General features: G+C 41.3%; 1 protein-coding gene across 5 annotated transcripts in view; it reads left to right on the forward strand.

The window, feature by feature from the left end:
• The first annotated feature begins 221 nt into the window (after window positions 1-221).
• The window catches only part of LPAR1 (lysophosphatidic acid receptor 1), a 104,807-nt gene continuing 82,031 nt past the window's right edge, over window positions 222-22,997 (forward strand). The window contains exons 1-3 of one of the 5 annotated variants that reach the window (XM_077817755.1): window positions 1,318-1,384; window positions 7,322-7,367; window positions 8,006-8,063. The gene's annotated coding sequence lies outside the window, so the exon portion shown is untranslated. Of the gene's footprint in view, window positions 422-871; window positions 916-1,267; window positions 1,385-7,321; window positions 7,368-8,005; window positions 8,064-22,997 lie in introns of those variants that run through there. The other 4 variants (XM_077817757.1, XM_077817758.1, XM_077817760.1 and 1 more) reach the window with 4 other exon arrangements.

Raw genomic sequence — 22,997 nt, forward strand, 5'->3', positions numbered from 1 at the left:
CGGGGGCAGGCGGAAGGGGGCGTGCGGGGCAGGGCTGATCGCGGGGGCGGGCAGGGTGACGCCTGCGGCGGCCGGAGGGCGGAGGAGGGGGGCGCTCTCCGTGCACCCCCCCCCCGGCCCTGCAGCAGGCGGCGCCCCACTGCCCCGGCGCAGCGCAGCCCCGCGCGCTCGGAGCCGCTGCCCCACTCGCGGCGCCCGGCGGGGTGGGAGGAGGCGGAGGATGGCGCTGGCGCTGCAGCCCGCCTGGGCGCGCCCCCCGCTCGGCTCTCCCGCCGCAGAGTGAGCGGGCTGGGCGCTGCAGCGGGACTCCGGCACCGGGCGGGCTGCAGGCGGAGCGGCGCCCGCTGGGTCTCTCTGCCCCGCGTGGGACGGGGTCCGGCCGGCCGTCTGCAGGAGGAGGCGGCGAGCTCGGCCAGCCCAGGTAACCGCGGGGAGCCCGTCCGGGTTTGCCTCTGTCTGTCCATCCGTAATGCGCCTTTCTGCGCCCTGGGCAGCCGCTGCTTTTAATCTCCGTCCCCCCCCCCGCCTCTCTTCTCCAGCCGCTCCTCTTCGCCTCAGCTCGGAGCAAACCCCGCTCCAGGGTCTGATCCTAACCCCCCGCCCCAGCAGCTGTGCGAGCCAGCGATGGCTTTTGGGGGTGGTGGGGTTCCCCTCGGGTGACCGGACAGCGGGTGGAGGTGGCGGGTGGAGGCGTGGGGGGGGGAAGGGATAGGCGCCTAAATAAGACAAAGCCCCAGATGTCATCGGGACCTCTGGTCACCCTCGGGTCGCCTCGCCCCTCCGGGCTGGGGAATGAGGAGCCGCGGCTGCCCAGAGCCCGCCAGCCTCTCACCGCTGCCGCTCTGAGCGGCGGACGCGCCGGCGGCTTTCGCGCGCCTGGGCTCCACGCGGGTGGGTCTCGCCGCCGGGTCCAAGGTAACGGAGGGAGAGGGGCTCGGCCCGCGCCGCCGGCGGGCTGTGGAAATCCGCCCGGTCGCGTGCTGGTTTCCAGGCGGGTGGCGCTTGGCGGGTTCTCGGCCGCTGGGTGCCGTCTGGGAACGGGGCTTCCCCCCCTGCGGTGGTTTGGTCGCTGCCTCGCGTCCCCGAGCGGGTCCTAAGGGTTGAGCTTAATAATTTTTTTTTTTTCTTCTTCACTGCGTTATTCCCCTTTCGTAATCCCAACCGCAGCTGGGCTCTGAGCTCCGAGCGGCCAAGGGAGATCCAAGGGAGGGGCGGGACCTAGGTTTGAGTTGGAGGCTGGAATTGGTAGAGGCTTGCTGCGCTGGAGGGATATGGCTCAGAGTTTGTTTTGTGTCTTTTCCTGGATGCCATATGGCCTGTGATGCCCAAGAGTGAAGCTGCCCTAGACTTAGTATTTCCATCCTGGCTGAGGTGGTCGACGCAGGTGAGGCGCTCCAGCTCTTAATGGTTGACCCTTTCACTGCCTGGATCTCTCCTGTCCCCGGGCAGGGCTGTGACCCATGTTGCTCAGACCTTGACAGACCAGATTCTCCCGGCATGGTTCTTGATTCATACACTCTTAAAACAAATATGCGTGTTTTCTATTTTGGTATCTCAGTCTTTGATCTACTTAATTTATTGGTGCATGTATGTATGAATATAGACAGCATGGTGTTTGTGCCTATCACCTATTACTCTCTGTGTATGTTTTATAGTGTGTTGTCTTGTAAATAGCTTGCCACTAATCATGTTTAATGGGCAATCTTGCTATACCAGTCTTGTTTCTTCTCTACTAACATAATGATCAAAACAGTTAAAAATCTGCCTGGAATGGTGGTTTCTTTGACTAATGGACATTAATAGTGCTGCCAGCATTGATTTACTTAGGACCAATCCAGCTTTTCCATGCAATGTCCCTGGATTTCTTTATACCAGACACACACTGAAAAGTCCTACTTCAGTGGTTGCCACCTCTTTTTTCCTATCAGTCACTTAAAAGAAAAGCTGGCTCAATAGAGACAGAGACCCTATTGCCAACGTTATCAACTACAGTCTGAATGTTCTAGTGGAACTTGTAAAAGGACAAGAGGAGGAACTATAGTTCGGTGAATGAAGAGCAGATGGGAGTGCAGACATATGAACAAGTTAGAGAGAACAGGGAGCTGTAGGAAAGTTTGAGGACAAAAGGGTTGAAGTTAAACGAAAGGAGAAGAAAGAGAGTAGAACCAGAGTGAAACAGGAGATGGAGAGACCTCTTCTGTTCCTTTCCCTCCCATTATTTTCCCCCTTTCTACTTTTCTCCTGCTTTTTGTGGTGACTTGGAAACTTCTCTGCCTGGAAATTCAATAGAAGATTCTTTTGATAGCTCTTCTATCAATATTTCTCTTCCCCAAACTCCCATTGATATGAGCTGTCTTTCTCATATGCAAGCTCCAGCCTTTAATCATGGAGTCTTTCTCCTAGTTTTCTTACATCCCCTGACTTTTCCTACAAAGATCCATGGTTTCTGTTGATTGAGAAGTAGAAACTGTCTTGATATTTTTCCCTCACTGCTATAATCTTTTAAAAGTTTGAGAAAATATGGCTTCTGAGCTTCAGTAGATGACATACTTTCTGTAACTTTTTGTCTAAATTTTGGCTGGCTGTGACTTGACTTCGCCTAGACGAAACTACTGGAAAAGAAAACGAGCGGATCTTTAGAAAGAAAGAGACTCTCTCATGCCAAGTCAGGTTTGTTACGTTGTCCCATTTGGTTTAAAATGAGTTACTAAGGTCTGAGAATCATGTTTCAATTTGGCAGTCAAAATTGCATGCCATGCAGCCTTCTATTAGCATGAGTGTACTGTATCATTAAAATGAAATATTCCAGTGGTTTCAGCAACGGATTAGGTACTGACATTAGTTGGAATCTCAAAACAGAACTGGTTCACTGTGATTTTATTTATAAATACACAATTATATAATCCCTTTGATAGGTCCATACTTAAGATTTGTATTTACAGTAGAACCTCAGAGTTACGAACTGACCAGTCAACCACACAGCTCATTTGGAACAAGAAGTACACAATGAGACAGCTGCAGAGACCTCCCTCCCCTCCGAAAAGGCAACTACAGTACAGTGTTAAATGTAAACTACTAAAAAATAAAGGGAAAGCAGCATTTTTCTTCTGCATAGTAAATTTTCAGAACTGCATTAAGTCCATGTTCTGTTGTAAACTTTTGAAAGAACCACCGTAACGTTTTGTTCAGAGTTACAAACAACCTCCATTCCCCAGGTATTTGTAACTCTGAGGTTCTACTGTAATACAAACCTGTAAATCATGTTAATGACTCAAGGGATCTGGTGATCTTGGGTGGTATGAGTGTGATTTTTGTTTTGTTTAGCATTTAACCAAAATAATTAAGAAAATACATTTAAATGTACTTCAGAGAGCCCTCTTTTTGAATTCTGCCATTTGATGTTGTTCCCTTGTATTCATTTTTTCATTGGTGGGGTAGTGGAAATTGGGTGCTTAACTCTTAGTCACAGACTCCTTGGAATCATTTTATATTATCAGCTATACAGAGAGAGTTACAGAAGAAAAACTTCAGGAGAAAAGTGACTAGTGATATTTCCTTTCCCCTCTACTTCAAAACACATGACTTAAAAATGAAAAACAGCTTTTGAGTCCGGTTAGTAACTGAACCAGTGATCTGTGCAAGTAGGCAACAACTAACTCATGTTAAGAGGTGCTAAGAGATCTAGTCAAGATGAAATATTTGTCACTGGGAAGTTTTGCAGTGCATTATAAATATAAAAAACAATTTTCATCCTAAGATATGCAAAGAGAAAATTGGACAACTATTAAAGCATTCTCAGCACAGAGATGAAGGTTGTTAGAAAATCTATAATGCAGAGTTGAAGGAGAAATTGTTTGGAACCTGTAAATGTACATAGGGTTTAAATAGGGCAGACAGTAACACAATTGTGATGAACAGCTCAGAGTATCTTAATGAGGAGTGAATTGCTTCAGAAGGGCCTGATCATAAGGTAACAGGGGTTTTGTGAAATCTTTCATTGAATTTAATGTGGCCAAAGTTAAATAGAAGTCTCTCGTTTAAACCAATAGAATAATATTTCTTTAAGCAGCTTTCCTCCTTGGGATTGTTCCACCATTTTGTCTCTTTCAGTTCCCAGATGTTTTGTTCATTAACTTCCAGATGTGAGATATTTCCATCAGAAATCTTAAGTGCTGGGGGTTGGGCAATGTTACGTGGTGTCCTGTCACCATGCTAACTTTTTATAAACCATATTACAGTGCCCAAGCCGTAAATGCAGAAGTCCTATATGGTGACTGATTATATATAAATATATATATAATTTTACAAAACTGCACAAGGTATTTTGGATCTTAAGAAAGCATGTGTCCACTTTGCATACATACTTGATTCTATGGGTCAGGAACACCTAAAAGAAGCCTAAGGAATGAAATAGTTACACAGTGGGACTGGTATCTTTGAAAAATGGCAATAAGAATATAATTTGAGTTTGTCAACTTCAGCTGTTTCTCTTTAGGGAATGAAAGCTGTATGTATTTTTAAAGGCCACTGTCAATTCAAAAACTTCAGACAGAAGTGCCATTTTTAACTGCAGTTGTGACAAATAATACCCAAATAAGAAACATGTAACTGAACAAAAAGTCTGGTCTTTTCAGTATGTTTACTTTGTGGATTAACATCTTGTCCATAGTCAGTTTCATTGTTCTCCCCCTCCCCACCCCATCACAGGTTCTGCTCTTGTTTGTGAGGATCTTTTAAACAGCAGCAAAGGAGAGAAAAAGACTTCTAAAAATAGGAAAATGTGGTTGTAGATATTAGCAGAAACTCTCCTTTTAATTGACTAGATTTTGAACTGAAAGGGCCCCTTTAATATCAGGTTGTTATAATTTACCTTTTTGAATGGAAGAGGTCTGGGCTGACACACCCATTTTAGCTGTCGGAATTAAATGATATATAAAAAATCCGTATTATTTCCCAAGAAATTTGCTCATGAGCTATTTTAAGTAATAGTCAAAATACAACTTTCACCATGTGTGTCTTACAACAGTGTGTCTGCATATGCTATTAGGCAATGTTATATAAACATTACATTCTACAGTATTGCAGTGTAAGAACTGTCCTGGAAATTTTCAAGTAACTGGGGAACTTTCATATATATATATTTTTTTTAAAAGAAACTTTAAAGGGCTTGATCCAAGGGCCATGAATGTCAATGACAACACACTCCTTGACTTCAGTGGATTTTGGATTAAGCCCCAAGTTAGGATTTAGGTGAGGAAGGCAAGATTGCTTCCAGAAAAGAAAGTAGTACTCCACAGGAAAAAGACTGCTGTTTGTGTTTCGAGGGATTTGGGTTTTGTTTAGGTTAATCTTTGTGGTATAACTGCTTTAAAAGAAGTGCAAATATTGCCAGTACATTCTCGCTGTTTCAGCACTTGTGCTATAACAAAATGTTAACATACGAACCAGTCCAGTATTTTGTGTGTGTTTGGTTTTTTTTAGTGAAGAAACGGGGAAAAGTCTGAGAAACGTCTGCTCTAATATCTCCAGCCCGCTTCCTCCTCCCTTTCTGTTCCCACCCTCCCCACCAGTAGCCCCGAGCTGATTAACTATATCCCTGAATTCCAGATTCTTGGGTTTTGGTGGGCGGAAGAATATGCTCTAGAATTAAAATATGTTCTAATATTTCTGAGAATGCGAATATTACTTTACAAATTTGTAACCATGAAAAGTCTACTTTGTATGACAACAATTTGTCTATAGGTGCTCCTTTCTTAATTGGCTTCTCCATTTTCAGACCAGGATGGCTCTGCTTTTCTGTATGGTGGAACAATATTCTTTCTAAAGTCAATATGACCTATTCAGAGTTTCTGTAGAGATAGTTTGCTGTGCATGGATCAACTTGCTAATCATGTTGTATGTCCTGCATCCTCCTCTTAGAAAGTCCACCTTCATTTTTACCTCTACAATGCAGGCAATTAGATTAGTGGGTATAAAACTGTGAGTAGTTTAGTTCAAGTGGTGTTTACTCTAGAGGAAAGAAGAATTTCTTGTTAAAAAGAAAACAAATGTTCTTCTTCTACTTCTGACAGAAGAAAACATTACCCTTAGACTTGTCTGCTCAGGTTAAAAGATCCTGGTTGGTTGGCACACTTTACCTCTTTCTGACAGTATGCGCAGACATCTGTTGCGGATATGATATCCATGTTGCCTCTGACTCTGTTTAGGTCAATTTTGGGATGAATGGCCTGGACAGAATCCTGCACTGGCAAATGTGCAGACACTTATTTTTAAAAATATTATCAGGGAAGTTGGATGACTAAAGTTACCCCATTTCTAATGGGGAAATACAGGGCAAAGCAGGGCTAAGCATTGTTCCTTGCAGTTTCATAGCCTGTGATTCTCACGCAAGCAGCTATATAGGTGATCTGTTTGGTGGAAATATTATGAGCAGAGAACAAGAAAGCAGTTTGCAGTTACATCAAAAAATTAGACTATAAATGATATTAGAGGGAACGCTGTTTGGGCTGTCTGTAGCAATGAGAATTGAGTGGTACACTAAAGTTTTGTACCAATGTTAAGATTTTTAAACATCATAGAACCAAGCATTTGGGGGAAAAAAATTTTAAGCTTGAATTTGGCATGCTACATACAAACTGGAGGCTATCTTACCTGTTATTAAAAATGTGTTGGTACAAAGTTTGCAAGTCCAGTATCTTCTTTCTGCTTCCATTTCTGACTAACAGGCAAAGTTCTCTGAAATGTTTTTTTTTTGTTGTTGGTATGTTTTTTTTAAAGCTTACTGAAAAGGGTGCTGATGATCTTGGTAATCATGTGGAGTGAAATACAGCTAGGAGGAGGTCTATGCACCACTTAAATCCTACTCAGTCCTTATTTAAGGGACTGAAGTGCTGTATGAACCTCTCTGCACAGGAAGAAAAGGCGTATTTGTGGCACTTTAGAGACGAGCAAATTTATTTGACCATAAGCTTTCGTGAGCTACAGCAGCTTATGCTCAAATAAATTTGTTCATCTCTACGGTGCCACAAGTCCTCCTTTTCTTTTTGCGGATACAGACTAACATGGCTGCTACTCTGAAACCTGTCGTCTCTGCACAGGGTGAATTTCAGACATGGTTTAATGAATATGTTAGTTTCTTTGTGTGCTAGAAAAAAAATCTCATCCTATAATATGCAGTGGAGAAAACAACAAAAAAATGGGATTGAAATCAAAGTCGAGGCCATTCTGCATAACACGTTGGAGATTTAAGAGAATGGTAAAATTTGGCAAAGGGAACCCATGCTATCTTCCATTTTTAAGTATTTTTCTTTCTTTCTTTTAGGGAGGACATGTAAAATGATGTGTTGGCAACCTGTCCTATGTCAGCAGTAAGCAAAGACTGTTCTTGGACGTTATTGGCCATTTGAAGATGGCTGGCTCTTGTTTGGATTAAAAAAAAGACTATGGCTATATGTTTTTATTATGGAGATGTTGGTTGTAAGCTCAAGTTAAGTGAGTTTTGCACTTAGAGATTCAGTCCTCACTTTATATGTAGACTAGGGCTGTCGATTAATCGCAGTTAACTCATGCGATTAACTCAAAAAAAATCACGATTAATCACAGTTTTAATCACACTGTTAAACAATAGAATACCAATTGAAATTTATTAAATATTTTTCTACATTTTCAAATATATTGATTTCAATTACAACACAGAATATAAGGTGTATAGTGCTCACTTTGTTACTTTTGATTACAAATATTTGCATTGTAAAAATGACAAACAAAAGAAATAGCATTTTTCAATTCACCTCATACAAATACTGTAGTGCAATCTCTTTATCGTGAGAGTGCAATTTACAAATGTAGATTTTTTTTTGTTACATAACTGCACTCAAAAACAAAACAATGTAAAACTTCAGCGCCTACGAGTCCACTCAGTCCTACTTCTTGTTCAGCCAATCGCTAAGACAAACAAGTTTGTTTACATTTACGGGAGATAATGCTGCCTTCTTCTTATTTACAGTGTCACCAGAAAGTGAGAACAGACGTTTGAATGGCACTTTTGTAGCCGGCATTGCAAGGTATGAACAAGAAGTAGGACTGAGTGGACTTGTAGGCTCTAATGTTTTACATTTTTTTTATTTTTGAATAGAGTTATTTTTTTTGTACATAATTCTCCATTTGTAAGTTCAACTTTCATGACCGAGATTGCACTACAGTATTTGAATTAGGTGAATTGAAAAATACTATTTCTTTTGTTTTTTACAGTGCAAATATTTGTAATAAAAAATAAATATAAAGTGAGCACTGTACACTTTGTATTCTGTATTGTAATTGAAATCAATATATTTGAAAATGTAGAAAACATCCAAAATATTTAAATAAATGGTATTCTATTATTGTTTAACCGCACGATTAATCGTGCGATTAATTCTTTTAATCGCTCGACAGCCCTAATATAGACCTATGTATTATAACTTCTTACTAGATATTGGTGGCTATTTAATATTACTGAGCTTAACACATATATCAGCTGCAGTAATAAGTAACCAATACCTGAAGTGCCTGGTTGATACTGCATAGCTCACTCTGACTACTCCTTTTATTTGGGGGTGTGCATGTGGGATGAAAGACAACCAATATGCTCATCCTCCTGTTGCACAAAGATATGGGCATAACATGTCTTGCTTCTTTGTTTGAAGTTGTTCTGTCCGTTATTATGGGGTATCGCTAGGGCCCTACCAAATTCACGGCTGTGAAAAACGCGTCACTAACTGTGAAATCTGGTTTCCCCCTGTGAAACCTGGTCTTTTGTGTGCTTTTACCCTACACTATACCAATTTCACAGGGAGACCAGAGGTTCTCAAATTGGGGGGGTTGCAGGGTTTCCCAAAAGGGAATTGCAGGGGGGTCGCAAGGTTATTTTAGGGGATACTGCCACTCTTACTTCTGCACTGCCTTCAGAGCTGGGCTGCCAGAAAGTGTCGGCTATTAGCCGGGTGCCCAGCTCTGAAAGCAGCGCAGACATAAGGGTAGCAGTATTGCAACCTTCCCCCCCACAACTCCTTTTTGGGTCAGGACCCCTACAATTACAACACCGTGAAATCTCAGATTTAAATAGCTGAAATCATGACATTTGCTATTTTTAAAATCCTAGGACCGTGAATTTGGTAGGGCCCTAGGTATCCGTAAAGGTTCCACATGAATTTCAGTTGATCTATCATGTGTAGATTCAGCTGCAAGGTATTCTGTCACTGGTGCTGGCATAATAATCATTGAATTGCCTTGCTGAAGTTTGGTTTTGAGCCGTTGTTGCAGGCTTAGTGGTGACACTGGTGACTTAATGTTGTTACATTGTTTCAAGTTATGTCCATTTTTTCCTTTCCCTCCAGAATGAGTGTTCTATTAGACTACAAATATTAATTATTTAAATCAATGGTGCAGAAGAATGCAAAGGCCTGCAAATTTCAGGTCTAGCTGCATAGCTGGGAATTCTAGAAGGGCTGAGGGATTGATCTTGGCAGTTAAATCTCCGTACATATATCTGTTACTGCTACATTCAGCCAGCAGTGCCGGCGCATTAACAAATTGTCTCATGGTTGCCCTTTGTGGGTAACGAAAAGCAAAACAGCATTTCAGTTTGCATCAGCTAAGTTTTCTTGGGACATAACTTTTTAAAATTGTGATTCTATTTTACCAATGATATCTGTCCGTTATTCAGGTCAGGGGCAGTCAACGTGTTTTTTTTATTTGTATCTTCCTAGACCAGTGGGACTCTTCTTTTGACAGTCTGGGTAGTAGAACAGAGAGGTAAATTATATGAGCTGGGTTTTTCTTGGGTGGTTTGTGGTTCTCATACAACACAGGCATTGGAACAGGTAGGAGTTGAGTGATTCATTAGAGAGATTAGGTGTGGTTTTTACAATGTGTAAGTAGTTGTGAGATGAGCTGTGTTAAATGGTAGGGGTGTTGCTTTGATGTGGTAAGGAAGCTGTAATGCAGGATGTAAATGGACAATTTGGTTACATTGCCTGGGGTAATGTTTATTGCTTTAAACTTAATAGCATTTTTCAGGGTTTACTTGATAGTTCTACACTTCATGTTAATCACTAGAGTATAAAAGATTTTGCATGACAGGTTGCGGGGTGGGGGGGGGGGAATAACCAGTCAGAATAGCATCAGAAATCAAAATAACGTAAGACTAATTTGAGAATTACCTCTCTTCTTGTTTCAGAGTAGCAGCCGTGTTAGTCTCTCTTCTTGTGTGAGTAGCTATCACTCAAGTTACCAGTTCAGAACAATTTTCAGCTATAATTAACCTGGACTAGATTTTTTCTAGTGTATGCTCCCCCATATTTCACTGACACTCAATGAAAGATTAACTTGTTCTTCAAACTAGTCCTTTTCACTGTCGATTAATGTACTATCATTTAAACAAAACAAAATTAAATTTCATTATTGGAGGTGCAAATATTGCTGATTCAGTCAGATGAGATGAACGTTTTTGTTTGATGTTGTACTGCTAGTCAGATATAAATGTGAAGAAAAAGAACCACCAGGAAAACAAGAGGGGGAGGGGGGAAAGAAAAAACCAACCATACTGGAAGAAGGCAACACAAACTGCTCAGCCCATGAGATTGTGATTTAACTACAGGGACTCTGCCCTGAAAGACGTAGTATAACTAACATCTACATTGATCTTTTGGATCACTTAAAGGTTTGTTTACCGGTTTTGACTGATACCAGACTGTACAGTCTGGAGTCACTTTTGTCCGTGGTTGCCTAGTAACTTAAAATAAAAAGGGTAGTTTTTGTATAAAAGCCAATAAAAACAGAAAAATGCAGCACCGTGTTATGCTGCTTCCAGAATCTGCAACAGTTTCTGGCACTTTTCGAAAGCTGCTCATACTTCCAAAATAAACCGCTGAAAACACATCAGAACTCCGGGTATCTGCCGATGGACTCTGGATTTGAAGGAACATGGAGAGGATGGGGAGGGATGGAAATTCTCATCATAGTCACCATGGATAGCTCATTGAAGATAGGTCTGCAGCATAAGTTAATGCCCCAGTCTTGCAAACTCTGAAGCTATGTCTACACTATGCAGCTTTTAGCGACACGCCTGTGTCGATACAGCCGTGCCGCTAAAAGGCGCACAGTTTAGCTGCTGTTTGTCGGGTCTCCTGCTGACAAAATCTTCCACCCCCAGCAAGCAGCGTTGGCTTTGTCGGCAGGAGAGCGCTCCTGCCGACAAAACGCTGTTCACACCGGCGCTGATCATCGGCAAAACTTTTGTCTTTCGGGAGAGTGTTTTTTAACACATCTGAAAGACAAAAGTTTTGTTGTTCTGTTGCCAGTGTAGCCATAACCTCAAACAGGTGTGCAATTTTGCGCATACAGGTAACACTCTTGCTCCTTCTGATTGACTTCAATGTGAATATCTGTGAGAATAAAGTAAATAATGTGCTTAAGTGTTTGCAAGGCCATGGAAAAATCGATCAGTTACTACTTTTTATCCTGACTGATAATCTGAAAACAAGAAGTCATGCAATGCAATTTAAAGAATAGTACATTTAGAATAAATGAAATAATACTATTCACAACATAGTAATCCTGTAGAATTCACTGAAAAAACATCAAACTTTTAGCTACAGTTTTTGAGTCTAAGTGCACTCGAGAATTATTACCATTAGCAGTATTTATTTCTATGCAGAGTTAAGACAACAGAAGGCAAACAAATCCCCTACTCCCAGGTGTAAAATATTCACACATAGGGAGAATGGGAAGAGATCAGGAAGTTCTTTCCCTTCTCCAACATTTCTCAGTATGAAAAAGCAGCAAGATCTGACATGTATAGTAGTTTATATGAAGTTTGCAAACTCACTCTTAATCTAACCTTTCAAAGAAAAAGAGAAAGTGAAAAAAAAGTCATGCTTCTTTCATAGGTTAGAGGCCCTTTTTCTTAATTGAACAATTCACTGACATTCTTTTGAAGCCAATTTGCATTTAAACATTCAGATTATATCCTTTTCATTAGATATCTACATCTGCATGATAACAGAATATCACAATTCTCTAAACAGCCTTGAGGGGGGCACAGCTAAAGCAAATACACCATTCTCCTTCCACATCCACAAAACAGCTGTTCAATCTTCAGGCAGAATAAACTACCACAAAATACAATAATCGGAATTGCTGAAGTCAAGGAGGTCCAGAATTAAAACAAGCCAAATCCCAAATGTAACATCTGAATATAGATTTACATGGACCCTGACCATGGTGTGCAAATGGGAGTTTAATTCGTGTTATCTTAAATAGACATTTGCCAATCTCTCCCTGCTATAGCTGTACATTGAAGACTGTCAAGACCTTTGTTTAATGGGTTTCAGGCTCACATTATTGCAGACACAGTAACTTTATCAGCCTCTCAAAACAAACTGGAAATATGAAAATATTTTCTGGTGCAATATTACTTTAACATTTGCTTTGGTCCAGTTAATTGCTCGTTTAAGTAACTCTGCAGTACTGTATTCTGAGTAGTTAGGGTGGCTAAAGTTTGGCAACAATTAACAATTGACAATAAAGAAGAATTATCTTAATAGCCTGGTTTAAATTCTCTATTCTCATGTCCCTCCCTCCACCCAAGGCCGCAAACAAACTTATCTGATGAACAGCAGCGACCCAGAAAGAAGATCATACCTTTGATCTTTGGCACAATACAAGGCCAGCAAACCAAGTGGCCCAGAACAACCAAAATCCCAAGGCTTGCAAATTAAAATTTTCATTGCTTTCTGTTCATCTCACATGCTCCTGATGGGCACTAATAAGTCCTGGCTATAGTACCAGACTTAAAATCAAGACTGGTTGCTGACATTGCTTTCTTTTTAAAGATCAAAAGCAGTCTAAAGGGATGATTTCCCATCCCCCACCCCTCTGCCACATACTTTGCTTTCCTCAATTTCTTCAATGCCACGACTCAGCCAGTTGTGCCCCACCTTTCATTTGCCAACAACGTTTACTAGAAAGCTGAAGCAGGAGGCCAGTTTTCATTTTTATCGTCAGGAAGGTCATGCTGGTCGTTCAGTACGTTCAGGATTTTTAAATGTGGATCAGTTCGAAAGCTTGTCCTGGAAAGAGGAACATGTATTTCTTTAATTTTAGTTCTCAATTTAGCAAGTGATTGATGTGTGAAAACAAGTTACCACATGCTGAAGACTTTGCACAATCGTGCAATTATTTAGGATGCAACAACAGCAAAAAGATAACTTTATTTTTTTAGCATACACCCAACTGAGCAATCTTAGTTCTTAGATAAACCAACTTTAAAATTCCCTAGCCCACAGAATAGACAGAATTGGCAAGCGTTCTGATCAGAAAGTTTAGAAGATGCTCTCCCTGGAATTCAAAAAAGAGAAGTCTGACAGAAAAGTAAAGTGGAGGGATACAGCCATCTTTAAAATCAACACTACTGATAACACTAGCGCTCTTCAGTTGACAGCACTGCCTGTGTGTTCGATTTCGCTGTTTCCTAGTATAGTCAATAAGTTCCTGCTTGTTTGCTTGGGTCCTTCACACAGCAAGAGAGGAGGGGAAAACGTTTTAAAAGGTAAGAAAGTGTAAAACGGTTTAAAAAAAACATCAGGGGCAACTACTGTAACTGTTTTTAATTCTCTACAAATATTTAAAACGGCAGTTACCTCAAACCCTCCCCATGGGATTCAGTGAACGTTTGCATGGATGGAGATAGACATGGGCGCACACTTCAGAATGGTGTCATGATAGTTCTCAACAAAAGCGTAAATGTAAAGCGCTATAGGGAAACCAGTAAACCATATTTTTTTATTGTAAAGATACAGTCAGAGTGCAAAGGCGTCCTAGGGATCCAGAGAACAAAAGGAAAATTAAAATCTCCTCATACGGTTGGTTTTGGAACTCACAGGTGGCCCCAAAATGAACCTATGTGCCTGACCCACTGCACCCAGGCTGATCCCCTCTGTGACTTCAGTAAGGCACTGCACAGGATACTGGGGTCTAAATTACCAAGTACCTCATCTTCCTGAAACAAGCTTTTTGTTTGTTTGCTTTGAGGTGTTCAGAAAGGAACATACACACATGCCATTGCATTCAGGCTTATCAGACAATAGCCATAGTCACCTGGTACTTATTGCATGACATGCCCTAAACAAAGTTAGTGCTGCATCCCACTTGGCTGTAGTTCCACAATAACTTGGATTCTACAGTTGCTTACAGCCAACTTAGTAACATGTTCTACCAAATAGGAAAAGACTAGCACTGTAACTAAGTAAAGCCCTCTCCTCTTCCGTCACATGTGCACAATTATCTATACCTGCAAACCAGCCTACCACCAAAAGTTAGGGGTGCAGACTTCCAGATCAGTCCACAATAGGTATGGATCTGATCAAATTCAAGTCCCACAACTAACCTCCTTCCTTTTAACTGCTGGAAGGGAAGTGGGACCTTTCTGTCCATCCATTCCCCTTCACGGACTGCTTCTTCAGAGCTATTCACAGGCACCTTCACTAAAACTGACTCACAATTCTGCCAACCATGTTCAGACCCTTCTTTGCTTGTTTTTCCTGTGAACATCTCGTTGACGAATTTTTGTTCACATGAAAATTTGGGGAGAAGATTTTAGGCATGCAAAAATATGTGTACAAATAGGCATATTCCTATCAGAAGTCCTCATTCCAACACCTTATTTTAAAACCAGTTATTTACTGTTAGAGATATAAATAACATTCACACAATAACTTTCTGTGCATGTGACAAGAGAAAATTGATTGTAAAGTTTCCTAGAGAGGCAACCAATAAGTCTGGTTTATACTGTTTCTCTCACTCCTTCACTTAAGGAGCCTAGCTACTTTTAAATTTGGAGTGGACGTACATAGATTATATTTGGCTATATTATACATAATAGAGCAGGTACAATATTTAATTGTCCTAAAGAAGTCACAAGCCTCTTCATTCCTGCTATATCTCTTCCACTAAACTGCACCTCCCAGGGGAGATTCAGTGGCCCTACTAATTGCAGTGGCTGGATCACCCAGGCACAGGACAAAAACCAGACTATGTCATTAAAATGACCAAACAGTAAATGGAGATATTTCTGTGAACAGTTTGCGAAAACCAATAAGCTCAAAATAGGGCTCAGAAAGACTATTCACCATTTACCAGTATTTCTATTGCAGTAGCATCCTGAGGACAGAATCCAGGACTCATGGTTGGTCATGCTGCGCACTCCAAATAGCAAGAGACAGCCTGTGCACCAAGAAGCTCAGAAACATAATACAGTGAAAAGCTAATTTTAAGAAAAAAGTCACATCCAGTTTATGGACTGTTCACAAGAGGAAAGAAAACGCTCAGACAAATTAACTTCCAAACTGATATTTATATGAGCTCAGCTCAAAGATTTCCTAAGCTGCAGAATGCAACCAACATGCCCGCTGTCTGTTTCACAGCATCCCTCAGAGTCCTCAATAGCAACATTGAAACTGACCAAATGTTTGTTAGAGAGACAAGGTGGGCAAGGTGAGATTTTTTGTTGGGCCGACTTCTGTGGTTGAAAGAGACAAACTTTAGAGCAACACAGAAGTTTTACTACCTCATCCATCTGGTTTCTCTAACCTCTTGGGACCAACATGACTACAACACTGCAAACACATTTTTTAGCCTCCAGGCATGAACTAGTGCAGCACTGTTTTCTGTGGCAACATACAGATCCAGCATTTCTGAAGCTGCTTGGGAAGAGCTCCAAGCATTAGCAAATGCACTCGAGCAGCGTGCAGACTTTGAAGACCACTTTATACATATGAACAAGTGCAATACTAATTTTTTAAAATGAAAGCTGAAGATATTTTGACAGGTTTCAGAGTAACAGCCGTGTTAGTCTGTATTCGCAAAAAGAAAAGGAGTACTTGTGGCACCTTAGAGACTAACCAATTTATTTGAGCATGAGCTTTCGTGAGCTACAGCTCACTTCATCGGATGCATACCGTGGAAACTGCAGCAGACTTTATATACACACAGAGAATATGAAACAATACCTCCTCCCACCCCACTGTCCTGCTGGTAATAGCTTATCTAAAGTGATCATCAAGTTGGGCCATTTCCAGCACAAATCCAGGTTTTCTCACCCTCCACCCCCCCCCCCCCAAATTCACTCTCCTGCTGGTGATAGCCCATCCAAAGTGACAACTCTCTACACAATGTGCATGATAATCAAGTTGGGCCATTTCCTGCACAAATCCAGGTTCCCTCACCCCCCTCCCAAAAACCACACACACAAACTCACTATCCTGCTGGTAATAGCTCATCCAAAGTGACCACTCTCCCTACAATGTGCATGATAATCAAGGTGGGCCATTTCCAGCACAAATCCAGGTTTTCTCACCCCCCCACCCCCATACACACACAAACTCACTCTCCTGCTGGTAATAGCTTATCCAAACTGACCACTCTCCAAGTTTAAATCCAAGTTAAACCAGAATATCTGGGGGGGGTGGGGGGGGTAGGAAAAAACAAGGGGAAATAGGCTACCTTGCATAATGACTTAGCCACTCCCAGTCTCTATTTAAGCCTAAATTAATAGTATCCAATTTGCAAATGAATTCCAATTCAGCAGTTTCTCGCTGGAGTCTGGATTTGAAGTTTTTTTGTTTTAAAATAGCGACCTTCATGTCTGTGATTGCGTGACCAGAGAGATTGAAGTGTTCTCCGACTGGTTTATGAATGTTATAATTCTTGACATCTGATTTGTGTCCATTTATTCTTTTACGTAGAGACTGTCCAGTTTGACCAATGTAAATGGCAGAGGGGCATTGCTGGCACATGATGGCATATATCACATTGGTGGATGTGCAGGTGAACGAGCCTCTGATAGTGTGGCTGATGTTATTAGGCCCTGTGATGGTGTCCCCTGAATAGATATGTGGGCACAGTTGGCAACGGGCTTTGTTGCAAGGATAAGTTCCTGGGTTAGTGGTTCTGTTGTGTGGTATGTGGTTGTTGGTGAGTATTTGCTTCAGGTTGCGGGGCTGTCTGTAGGCAAGGACTGGCCTGTCTCCCAAGATTTGTGAGAGTGTTGGGTCATCCTTTAGGATAGGTTGTAGATCCTTAATAATGCGTTGGAGGGGTTTTAGTTGGGGGCTGAAGGTGACGGCTAGTGGCGTTCTGTTATTTTCTTTGTTAGGCCTGTCCTGTAGTAGGTAACTTCTGGGAACTCTTCTGGCTCTATCAATCTGTTTCTTTACTTCCGCAGGTGGGTATTGTAGTTGTAAGAAAGCTTGACAGAGATCTTGTAGGTGTTTGTCTCTGTCTGAGGGGTTGGAGCAGATGCGGTTGTATCGCAGAGCTTGGCTGTAGACGATGGATCGTGTGGTGTGGTCAGGGTGAAAGCTGGAGGCATGCAGGTAGGAATAGCGGTCAGTAGGTTTCCGGTATAGGGTGGTGTTTATGTGACCATTGTTTATTAGCACTGTAGTGTCCAGGAAGTGGATCTCTTGTGTGGACTGGACCAGGCTGAGGTTGATGGTGGGATGGAAATTGTTGAAATCATGGTGGAATTCCTCAAGGGCTTCTTTTCCATGGGTCCAGATGATGAAGATGTCATCAATATAGCGCAAGTAGAGTACGGGCTTTAGGGGACGAGAGCTGAGGAAGCGGCGTTCTAAATCAGCCATAAAAATGTTGGCATACTGTGGGGCCATGCGGGTACCCATAGCAGTGCCGCTGATCTGAAGGTATACATTGTCCCCAAATGTAAAATAGTTATGGGTAAGGACAAAGTCACAAAGTTCAGCCACCAGGTTAGCCGTGACATTATCGGGGATAGTGTTCTTGATGGCTTGTAGTCCATCTTTGTGTGGAATGTTGGTGTAGAGGGCTTCTACATCCATAGTGGCCAGGATGGTGTTATCAGGAAGATCACCGATGGATTGAAGTTTCCTCAGGAAGTCAGTGGTGTCTCGAAGGTAGCTGGGAGTGCTGGTAGCGTAGGGCCTGAGGAGGGAGTCTACATAGCCAGACAATCCTGCTGTCAGGGTGTCAATGCCTGAGATGATGGGGTGCCCAGGATTTCCAGGTTTATGGATCTTGGGCAGTAGATAGAATATCCCAGGTTGGGGTTCCAGGGGTGTGTCTGTGCGGATCTGTCTGTCACTTTGGATGGGCTATCACCAGCAGGAGAGTGAATTTGTGTGGGGGGGTGGAGGTTGAGAAAACCTGGATTTGTGCTGGAAATGGCCCAACTTGATGATCACATTAGATAAGCTATTACCAGCAGGACAGTGGGGTGGGAGGAGGTATTGTTTCATATTCTCTGTGTGTATATAAAGTCTGCTGCAGTTTCCACGGTATGCATCCAATGAAGTGAGCTGTAGCTCACGAAAGCTCATGCTCAAATAAATTGGTTAGTCTCTAAGGTGCCACAAGTACTCCTTTTCTTTTTGAAGATATTTTGGACATTCAAAGAAAGTCTCCTATTCTCCACTGCTAAATGAGCAAGGGGATTTTGATCTCATTCTTCCCATCCTGAACTTAACACATGATGGATAAAGTAAACTCCCCAAATGAAGAAAGGGCCACCCATCATATGACGTTAAGACATCTGACATTCTTCCTTAACTGAATCCAAGGTTTGCCTGAACAATAATTGTACATCGCTGACCACACTGGGGGTCCTTCGTCCATAACTGGGGCTCCTAAGTGCTACCACAATACTAGAGTTACCAACAAGAACTACAAAAAGAAAAGGAGGATTTGTGGCACCTTATGGACTAACAAATTTATTTGAGCATAAGCTTTCGTGAGCTACAGCTCACTTCATCGGATGCAACAAGATCTAACCCCTTTTTAGATCCCATTGCCAAACATACTGTAACCTGGACACTCTTTGTATGTGTCCAGAAAGCCTGTAAACTACAGCCTATCAGTACCTTTTTAAGAAGCTCAGAATCAAACGCTTCAGTGTCACGGAATAAGCTTCTCCGAAATTTGCATTCTTTGTGTGTAAATAATCAAAAACTGGCTAAGGCATAGGAAAAAGAAATAGGGATAAATGGCCAATTCTATCATAGCAAAAGGTTAACAGCCAGGTGCCTTGAGGTTTTGTGATAGCTCCCATGTTTTTAATGTATTTGTTAATGATCTGCAAAAAGGGTTGAGCAGTGAGGTAGCAAAATTTGAGATGACAGTTATTTAGATTAGTGAAGTCCAGAGAAGACTGTGAAGAACTTACGAGCGATTTAACCAAGCTAGATGAATGACTGACATAATGGTATATAAAGTTCAGTGTTCATAGATGCGTAATGGAGGGAAAAACTTGAACTCTGGAAACTCAGCTTGAGATAGGAACCTGGTCATCATTGTGGACAGCTGAATGTTGGCTCTTTCAACTGAAGAATCCAGATCTGAATAGGAAAAGAGATTGGACTGTTTTGGACCCTTTTATTTCTGAAGGCCAGGGCTCAGGCATGCTGGGACAGTGTGGAGAAACTTGAACTGCTGTTGCCTATTTTGCACCTATTCAGCGGTTAGTGGATTTCAGTCTTCAGTCCGACGCTGCAGTTTAGTGCATTTTTCTAAACTGTGTTCTGAGTTCATGTCATTTATCAAATCAAGTACCCTGGGTTTGTCCTTTCAAAATGTATCCTCAGGCTACATAGAGCTTGGTAAAATGTGCTGTTCAGGTCTGAATTTCTGTTACTGAGGAAATAGACTTCTTAGAGATAAAAATCTGGTTTAATACCCTAAGGGAAGGGAAATAATTGTTTTGTACACAGAAAGCACAGTCAAGAAAATAATTTTCTTTAATCAGATATGCTATTGTTTATCTTACTGCATGCATGATGGGATGTTTTTATATTACGGAAGAGACTTTTAAGATAATTTCACGCTAGCACTAAGATTTATAGCCTTTTTCTAAGGTGCTCTTTGTATTTTCCATGTATCTTAAAGGAACATTGTCAAGGCATGTAAAGAGGAAATCTATTCTGATTTGTTTTCTTAATACCACTTGCTATCTAATTCTTTTCTTGGGGGAGGGTAAATCCCCTTGCCCAAATGCTGCTGTGATTTTTTTTTTGTCTTTTTAAAAAGCAGAGCCAGTGTTCTCTTACTTATGAATCATCCGCAAAAACAAACCATTGTATGCTTACATGTTGCAGGAAGAATAACATTCATTTCAAGCATTCAGAGAGTCCTAATAAACAGTAAATATCTAATTCAGAAATCTTGGATGGTATTCCAAAGTGATCTGTGTTAACCTAATTCTGCCCCCATTGAAGTCAATGACAAATGCAAAGGAGTAATTTGAACTACTCATAATCAACATTGTTTTAAATAAACTATTCAGGAGAAGGGTCTAGGTGTCGTCATGCATAGCTCTTTGAAAGGTTCTTTATGTACAGAAGCAGTCAAAACAAACATTAAGTTACATAAAAGAGGGGATAGAAAGGCACGCTCAAAATACAATGCCATTATATAAATTAGCTGTATGCCCACACCTGAAGTAATACTGTATTCAGTTGCGGTCACTCTATCTAAAAAGATACAAACAAAATAGAGGGGGTCCAAAGACAGGTGAATGGTAGGGTTGCCAACCGTCCAGGAATTAAAGATTAATCTTTAATTAAGGATTATGTCATGTGAGGGAAATCTCCCGGAACGTGTCCAACCAAAATTGGTAACTCTAGTGAACGGAATGATTAGACACATGGAAAAGCCTTCTGTATAAGAGAGAGTAAAATGTTGAGGGCTCTTGGACTTCGTTACAATAGTTGAATTATAGCTCAGATGATATTTCATAGTGTTTTCTTCTCATAATACAATGACCTCTTCACTGTTGCTTCAGAGTGTTCTCCTTACATGAGATTGTTCTGAGAACCTGATTCCTGGTCCTGCATACCCTTATTTATATGAGTAGTCCCACTGGCTTTAATGAGCCTATTCCTAGCAGTGGCCCCCTGGTTTGTACTATGGTGCATTGTTGAAGTTGGCAGATAAATGGCAGATGATTATTTAAAGAACCAATTGAACAACAGCAATAAAGAAGGAACAGTCAATTGTGCCTGTGTTCAGACAAAGCAATATCCTTGCAGAGTCAGTGAAACTATTCGGCTTATATGTGGAGGCTGCTCAAAATACAAGTCTCTCCAGTTTGTAGTAAACTTGTTGCTGAATGTATTCGGTCAGGAAAAGATGCTGTTTTATAGTATGCACAGTATTGCTGGGAGAATGCTCTTTCCTTGATTAGCCACAAAGGTCCTTTTCAAGAGGTTTGTCTGATGTCATTTTTGAGCAAAAGCTGAGCTGTGAATGCAACTGATGTAAATCATCCCTCAGTCTGAGATCATCTGTTAATTGTCATGTTGTGGAAAAATATTACGGCATGTGAGGATAAATTTTGTTTACAAAATAACTAGGGAAACCTGCTTTTGTAGCAAGAAAGAACAAGTGATGGGATGCAGAAGGGGGAAGCAAGTGAATGGTACAAAATTAAATGTAGGGGTTAATTTGTACAGAAACGGTAAATTGGTTGGCACAGAAGATGGTCTCTTCTCAGAGCAGTTATACCCTGGGTAATCCGCTTTGACAAGTACTCTGTCTTTTATATTAAGAAGGTGAATATTTGTACAATGCTTGTGAAAATGAAAGGTTTGAAAATCCTTTATATCCACAGAAAGTTGGAAGCTTGACCAGAGCCCCTTTTTAATAACTGTCTCTGAGCCCTGAGAGTGAACGGTATGGGGGCAGCAAGTTGGTGGAAGTGAAGGAGGTTGATCTGATTTTCTTTTTTTAATAACATGCTTTTGACCTTTTACCTTAATTAACTAGAGTTTGAACACATAGAACTTTTATTGAAGGAAGGCCCTCAGTTTAGACTTCAAGAAAACTTTTGAGGTCAAATGTCTAGTGCTTTAGTAAGTAAACCAAGTAAAATTGAAGTCACTCTTGAAGGGGGATGTCCCTTACGTCCCTTTCATTCCATCCCATTGTTTATCTCTGATCTGAGCTCAAAGCCTGTCTTTTAATAAGTAAAGCATGATGGAATTCACACTGGGAAAACCAGTCAGAGACCTGAGACACAATCTGTTTTGGTTCTCAGAAATTCTCCACTTTCACTAGTGCCCGCTCAGGAGTTTTGTAAGCAAAACCCCATCTGGGTAGAGACTGATTTTGTTGGAGAAAATGCCACTTACAAGAGAAGTTGTCTTTTAAATAAAATGAGCTGAAAAGAGATGTAATTATTTAATACCAAATGAAAAGTGGCAATTAACTATGTACTAAGAAATATGCAATTGACTATATGCTAAGAAATAACTGCTCCATCCCACTATAAGGAGAGGAAGAGAGGCCTTTTTGCAAAATATGGAGCTGGATATTGGTTTGGATTTCAAATTCTGCCACATCGTTCAGATTATGCGATCTTGATTAGGAGCTGCCTTTAATTTTGTCTCTGTAAAGTTCGCTCCTGTGAAAAGTGCTATACTGACAGCCCTCAAAACTAGAATAGAGATGCAGCAAACTTCCTCCCATTCCTTGTCAGTATGCCTTAATGACATGGAGGAAACTCCTGGAGAAGTGAGATAGTAGTTCGGTTTCTGTGCCTATTCAATCAGTCTTTGACCTCTCTGCTGAGACTTGATAAAGGTTGCCAGTTCCTTAGAGCCAGTTATGGTGTTGGTGGTTTTTTGTGATGTGGGCATTTGTCCTCTGGAAAATGGACAGAGACCACTGCCAAAGGTTTTTTTTTGTTTTTTACTGAATACATTTATAGGAGGTTTCACTGTATAGATTGGCTCCTTCCCCTCCTTCTTTAATTTAAGATTCTCGAATGCCATTTATATTTTTAGGGATATGATATGAACCCAGTTTAAATGGTGTATTTTGCCTCCGATGATTTTCTCTCAGTGTTTGAGATGTGCTGCTAACAAAGAAAAGGAGCGTCTGAGAGAGAGGTGGATGTGCTAGTGTGTTGTGAATACTCTGGCGATCAT

This window comes from Eretmochelys imbricata, chromosome 5, assembly GCF_965152235.1.
Source record: "Eretmochelys imbricata isolate rEreImb1 chromosome 5, rEreImb1.hap1, whole genome shotgun sequence".
NCBI lineage: Eukaryota > Metazoa > Chordata > Testudines > Cheloniidae > Eretmochelys > Eretmochelys imbricata.